The sequence below is a fragment of the Berghia stephanieae genome, chromosome 8 (genome assembly GCF_034508935.2).
Source record: "Berghia stephanieae isolate SIO BIC M18660-M18661 chromosome 8, UCSD_Bste_1.3, whole genome shotgun sequence".
In the NCBI taxonomy this organism is placed as follows: Eukaryota; Metazoa; Mollusca; class Gastropoda; order Nudibranchia; family Aeolidiidae; genus Berghia; species Berghia stephanieae.
Window position 1 is genome coordinate 30,300,108 of NC_088367.1, and position 7,208 is coordinate 30,307,315.

The following is a 7,208-nucleotide window of genomic DNA, read 5'->3' on the forward strand; positions in this document are numbered from 1 at the left end:
GCAATGTTTTAAGTGTACTGCATTATGGAAGTGAAAGCTGGGAAATGACATCATCCATATCACGGAAACTAGAAACCTTTCAAAACAAGTGTCTAAAAAGAATGTGAACATATTTTGGCATACAAAAATAAAAACAGTGGATATATTAAAGAAAGCTCGCTGCACTAGTATTGGGTCATGTGGTCAGAATGAAAAAAGGGTCACTTCCCAAGACAACACTGTACTGGACAGCAGATGGGAAGAGAAAGCGAGGACGATACAAAGAAATCTGGCTAAGGGCCATGAAGAAAGAATTACAGGAAGCAGGTCTGTCCTGGAATACAGCCACCGCAAAAGCAGCCGATCGCAAAAAAAAATTTAAAAAATGGAGATGTCTGGTGGATGCCCTTTATGCCTCGATGCCCGAAGAGGATTAAATAAGAAGAAGTTGTAAAATTACTAGGGATCGACATAGACTACCGACTAAAATTTGATTTACACATTAAAACCATCTGCCGTAAAGCTTCTCAGCAATTAAATGTCTTAAAAAGTATAGGAAAATACCTTTCAAAATTGAACAAGTTAACAATATTTCACTCTTTTATAATGTCAAATTTCAATTTCTGGCATTTCTGTTCTAAAACTAATTGTGATAAACTTGAAAATATACAAGAAAGAGCACTGCGTTTTATTTATGAAGATGACAAAAAATCCTACGACCAATTACTTTCAAAGGCCAACGTCCTCTCCCTACAAATAAGACGAATGAGAACAATTGCTTTGGAAACGTTTAAAATTTGATACCTCCTTGTCTATCTGATATGGTCATTTTGAAAAATAACAGATACAATTTTAGATATTCAAACCTTGATATTCCAAGGGTCAGAACAACGTCTTATGGCAAAAGATCTTTCAGATATTCTGCTGCTGTGCTTTGGAGTGAACTTCCCGAGCACATCAGGAAAATTTCAAATTTTAATGTTTTCAAAAATCATATCCTCTCATGGAATGGCCAGTCATGCAAATGTAATATTTGCAATTAATCTAACCGTACATATATATATATATATATATATATATATATATATATATATATATATATATATATATATATATATATATATATATAATATTATGTTACTTTTCTTTGTGTGTCATGATTAGAATTTTGATGAGGGAATGTTTTTAAGGGAAAATTTATTACTATGTATTTTCATGCACTATGTGTTAAAACCTATATCGGTCAAAGGCCTCTATTAGCCTGACTACATTATCTATGAAACATTTTTTAAATGCTGAGAATAAATAAATATTTGAATTGAATTGAATTTGAATTGAATTGAATTGAATTGAAAGTGTTATTATTATTATTATTATTATTATTATTATTATTATTATTATTATTATTATTATTATTATTATTATTATTATTATTATTATTATTATTATCATCATCATTATCATCATCACCACCACTACCACCACCACCACCATTACCACCACCACACCACAACCACCACGATCTCACCACCACCATCATCACCATCATCATCATCATCATCATCATTATTATATTATTATTATTATTATATTATTATTATTATTATTATATTATTATTATTATTATTATTATTATTATTATTATTATTATTATTATTATTATTACTACTACTACTTTTAAAACTATTATTATTTTATTTTATTTTATTTATTTTTTCATTTTTAAACCTCATTCATTAGTACTTATACTCGATTAGTATACATTAACAATGACCATTGTTGCCCAGCCAAATGAAGTGAAGAAATGTACTTTTTTATTCGAAGAGCTCCTGTCTGAAGTAGATATTACCTAAATATGGCGTGCATGGAACTTTATTATTTACTTATACTTATACCGATATATTTATTGACGCTATGCGCTTAGGTAAAATACTCACTACATTCGCCAGCCGACTATAACGTAAAAAACATAATTCTGAGTGTAACCTTGCGCACGCGTTGACTTGGACAGTTCACAACCTTCTGATGGATTTTAATGGTAAATTTAACCTGTAGATTTTTGACCAATCAAAACATGGAATTTGTGACACACCTTCAGACGTGCTCGGACAAACATAGTAGGTTGTTTATAAACAACAGCGTGAATGAAATCGACATCTCTCTCTCTCTCTCTCTCTCTCTCTCTCTCTCTCTCTCTCTCTCTCTCTCTCTCATCATTGTTATTGTTTTTATACCGCCAAATGGGTGACTATTTATCACACGATTTTTTCGATCATACTATATAAACGTTTAAAGTTACACAATGGGTTTCTTTGTTGGTTCCATTTATCAAGCGATAGAACAGTGGGTATTTTACTTAGACGTATATCATCGATAGTGAAACCTTTCTTTACCAATCACTGCCATTGTTTACATTATGACGACTGTCCAAGTGGCGTGGTTATCTCGATGTTTATTGTACACTTTGTACACACTTGACATAAACAATTGTTACATTTTAATAGCTAATAAGTCAGAGGCGTGGCTTCCTGTTGTGATTTCTACATTCATAAAAACTAAAAACAATAAGGATTAAACATGCAAATTTGGCACAATAAGGAACATTTCCAAGTATTTCTCTCGTGAGGCGAAGCGCAGAATCCTTTTTTATGACATGCAGCGAATAGTAATACTGTTAATAGATTGCCTACAACCAAGAACTCAGAGTGGAGAGGTCAAATTAATAATTATGTCATTTTAATTATGCACCTCTTGTATTTGAAATTCGCGGTTCCTTTAAAAGGTTATACTGTACAAAACTTACATGAAATCTGGTATTAAAGAAGTTTAGCTTCATTGATATTTCAAAACATTGCATTCGAGGGACCCCCCCCCCCCACCCCCCGTGAACATAATTCAAGCAAACATGTACCGTGCTTGATGGGTGACTAGTGGCTTTTCATGACATGCCTTGCTCAACAGTTGGTCGGAGATTATGTCTTTGTGAAAGGCATTTCTCCTCGTCCAATCGAAGACGGGCGTAAAAATTCGGAGGCCCCCCCCCCCCCCTTGTTTTTTTTCTACATCAATCCGTCCAATATATTACATGTCGGTTGTCAAACAAAGGAAGAGTTAAATAATAATAATAATAATAATAATAATAATAATAATAATAATAATAATAATATAAAATAATATTAATTATAATAATATTAATAATAATAATATATAATAATAATAATAATAATAATAATAATAATAAAAAGAAGAAGAAGAAAGAATGAAGAAGAAGAAGAAGAAGAAGAAAGAAGAAGAAGAATAAGAAGAAGAAGAAGAGAAGAAGAAGAGAAGAAGAAAGAAGAGAAGAAGAAGAAGAAGAAGAAGAAGAAGAAGAAGAAGAAGAAGAAGAAGAAGAAGAAGAAGAAGAAGAAGAAGAGAAGAAGAAGAAGAGAAGAAGAAGAAGAAGAAGAAGAAGAAGAAGAAGAAGAAGAGAAAAGAAGAAGAAGAAGAAGAAGAGGAAGAAAGAAGAAGAAGAAAAAGAAGGAGGAGGAAGAGGAGGAGGAGGAGGAGGAGGAGGAGGAGGAGGAGGAGGGGTGGAGGAGGAGGAGAGGAGGAGGAGGAGGAGGAGGAGGGGAGGAGGGAGAGAAGAAGAAGGAAAAGAAGATGATGATGAAGAAGAAGAAGAAGAAGAGAGAAGAAGAAGAAGAAGAAGAAGAAAGAGAAGAAGAAGAAAGAAGAAGAAGAAGAAGAAGAAGAAGGAGGGGAGGGGAGGAGGAGGAGGAGGAGAAGAAGAAGAAGAAGAAGAAGAAGAAGAAGAAGGAGGAGGAGGAGGAGGAGGAGGAGGAGGAGGAGGAGGGGAGGAGGAGGGAGGAGAGGAGGAGGACGAGGAGGAGGAGGAGGAGAAGAAGTGAAGAAGAAGAAGAAGAAGAAGAAGAAGAAGAAGAAGAAGAAGAAGAAGAAGAAGGAGGAGGAGGGAAAGGAGGAGGAGGAGGAGGAGGGAGAGGAGAAGAAGAAGAAGAAGAAGAAGAAGAAGAAGAAGAAGGAAGAAAAGAGAAGAAGAAGAAGAAGAGAAGAAGAAGAAGAAGAAAGAAAGAAGAAGAAGAAGAAGAAGAAGAAGAAGAAGAAGAAGAAGAAGAAGAAGAAGAAGAAGAAGAAGAAGAAATCGGTTTTAAGCCAGAATTGTTTGGAAAAGGCTCTTTACTCTCATTCTCTCAGCGTACTCAGGTATAAAATGAGTACCTGGCCGTTAACAGCGTTGTCTCTGTTGACATTTTTTTTTGTAAAATAGCCTAACAGGCTTCATCTTTCGTTCTACGTGTTACGTGTTGCTGTTGGTCAGGGGCCCTATGTAAAGCGCTTTGAGCACTTTTAGTGGATATTGCACTATATATAAAGCGCACAAAGCTCAAAGCTCACAGATCTTACAATTAATTCTTATTATTTACCAGGCGAACCGCGACCAGCAGATCGACTATTGGGAACGATTCGAATTCCAAACACACGGGTGGAATAAACTTTTAGCAATACAAAATTAGGGGGGTCTCGATAGCTCAGTTGTTAGATAGAGCACTCGCTTCACAGGCAAAGAGACCGAATCGATCCCGGGTGCAGCCGATATCTATTCTTATCCCCCTGTGTGCACCCAGCAGTGATTTGGTAGCTGGGTCTGTTAGATCTGGCGGAAATTACTTGGCGATAGACTAGCGTGATAGTAATCGGGCTAAACTCCGGCTCTATTGGCCTAAAGGCTCTGAAGGACTACAATACAAAATTATCTCAACACCACTATGTACACCGTGGCGCATGCGCAATCAAAAGCGCATCCTGTAAAGATGTGACCCAAGCAATACTCTTCAACAGTCGTAACGTCACTTCCTTCCTAATGACGCATGGTAACTTAGTAACAATGGCTCTAAACTATCGGAACAATGGCGGACGCCCGTATGAAATATTTCTCCGGCGAGATCATGTTTTGACTTTTACAAATTCTGATCACAAGGCATATGAAAAGAGAATGAAAAGTTCTAGCCAGCATGAAGAATAAAAAAGTAATGATTTTCTTTGTTTAGAACCAAGATGGCCGCCGTTGCCGGGCGGCGTGATATCAGACTACTGAATGTGCTTCGATATTATTTAGATCGGGCTTTAGATCAACGATTTTCTCATAATCCCTTATAGATATTTCTCTTTGGTGACAGATATTTTACTAAAAGTTTTTTTTAAGCGCAAAAACCCACAAAACTGTCAAAGCGCTTTGCAAGGGGTCCCTAGCCAATAGCAACATTGAGACAGGAAGCCTGTTAGGCGATATTACAATTCTTTTCCTACAGAAACAACGCTGTTATCGGTCGGTAGGTACTCATTTTACACCTGAGTGCTGTATGACAATGTGAGTAAAAGCCTTTTCAATACCAACTATCGCGCATAAGCGGGACTAACCCTTTATTCCGAAGGTGAGTTATCACAAGACCAATAGCCGGTGTCGTTATTTGATTTTATTTCATTTTTTTTTTATTGTTATCGGAACGATCGATCGCGATATCGGGAGTCTATTGATACATCAAAGCTTATTAAATTATTGTTTTATCGCTTTGATCTGTCATCATATCGCCCTGAAATAACTAGTTTATTAATAGATAGTATGCGCTTGGCTTAAAGCTCATAACATTGCCATCCGGGAAGTATAAGGCCAACACACAAAATTGTGTGTACCTTTGAACGTTATAGTCGGTTAATAGTTCATAGCACTCCTCATAAAGCGGATGGCAAAAAACAATAACAAAGATTTTTGACGTCACTTCGAACTATCTATAGGTTGCATGGCTCTTTAAAGTAGGTTTGTACGAGTCTATAGCAATATATAAAATCAGCCCCCAAATGAAAACATTTAGAGAGAGAGAAGAAAAAAAGTGTGGATCTGGATTGTACCAATATTGATGGACTTTAGGGTATGGAGGAGGGCCAGTGAAAACAGAGAAAATAAATTCGTGATGCAGAGCCAACCTGGAATCCAATGACGTGGCACCCTCCGCTGGCTGAGAGAGAGAGAGGGAGAGAGAGAGAGAGAGAGAGAGGGGAGAGAGAGAAGAAGAGGAGAGAGAGAGAGAGATTATCAGCGAGCGGTCGCACTTTGCCACTGAACCATCCAGCCACGTTTTTTATCTGGTATTAAAACGATGAAAGATAAAAGGAATTCGTCATTGTAGAAAACGTTCGGTCAATCATTATCGGATTTTTAAAATTCGTAATGTCACTTATAAAAAAAGCCGCAGCAAAAACACGCTCCACATTTCGTACTTTGTAGGAATTTGCAATATTCCGTGCACAAGGGACTTGGAACGGTTTGGTGTGTGTGTGTGTGTGTGTGTGTGTGTGTGTGGTGTGTTATAGGACAATAGGGCATTCGACCTTTCGATCGGCTGTACACAGTGCGTGAAGTTAATCCGTAAGAAAAGAAACTCGGTAAATGAGGATTACAGCAGTGAGGCGAAAAAAGCCGTATTGCATAGCTCAATGCAGCCCTATCAATATACCATTACCCGCTGCTTTTCTGTCATTGTGGGGAAAAAAAATCTAATAAAACACAAAAAACCTTAGTTTATCTTAATAGTTAAGAAACTATTTTTTTGTTTTAAAAATTTTTGAAATAACAGGTAAACACACCAAATTCAATTTCACCACAAAAAAGAAATATAAATAATCATTATTATCTGTTTGTATTTACAATTACAATATTCATTCATTTCACAATACCGATCGCCATTCTAAAACGATTTCGGATTTACGACATGTGGTTTGATGTGTTAATGGGTTTGGAGAAAATGTTTATAATATAAAGTTTTATTGTTGTTTTCTATGTTAATTGTTGATGACGGAAGTGTGTGGATCCAGAACTAACATAATTTGGAAATAAATTCGATTCTAAAATATTAAAGTTGAAAAACCCCGTATTCCCACCTACCCCCCCCACCAAAGGGATATTATCTATATAAAAAAAAAAGAAGGTAATTCATAGACTTGTCTTATGCTCAGAACTTGTTGTTATAAATGTTGAATCTCTCCCCTCCCCCCCCCCCCTCTCTTTTCTTCTCTCCTCTCTCTCTCTCTCTCTCTCTTCCCCCCTCTCTTCCAACCCGTGTGGGCCCGTTCTTGGTTATTATTATAATTATTATTTTTATTTTTTTTATTATTATTATTATTATTTTATTATTATTATTATTATTATTTTTTTTGTTCTTGTTTGTTGTTGT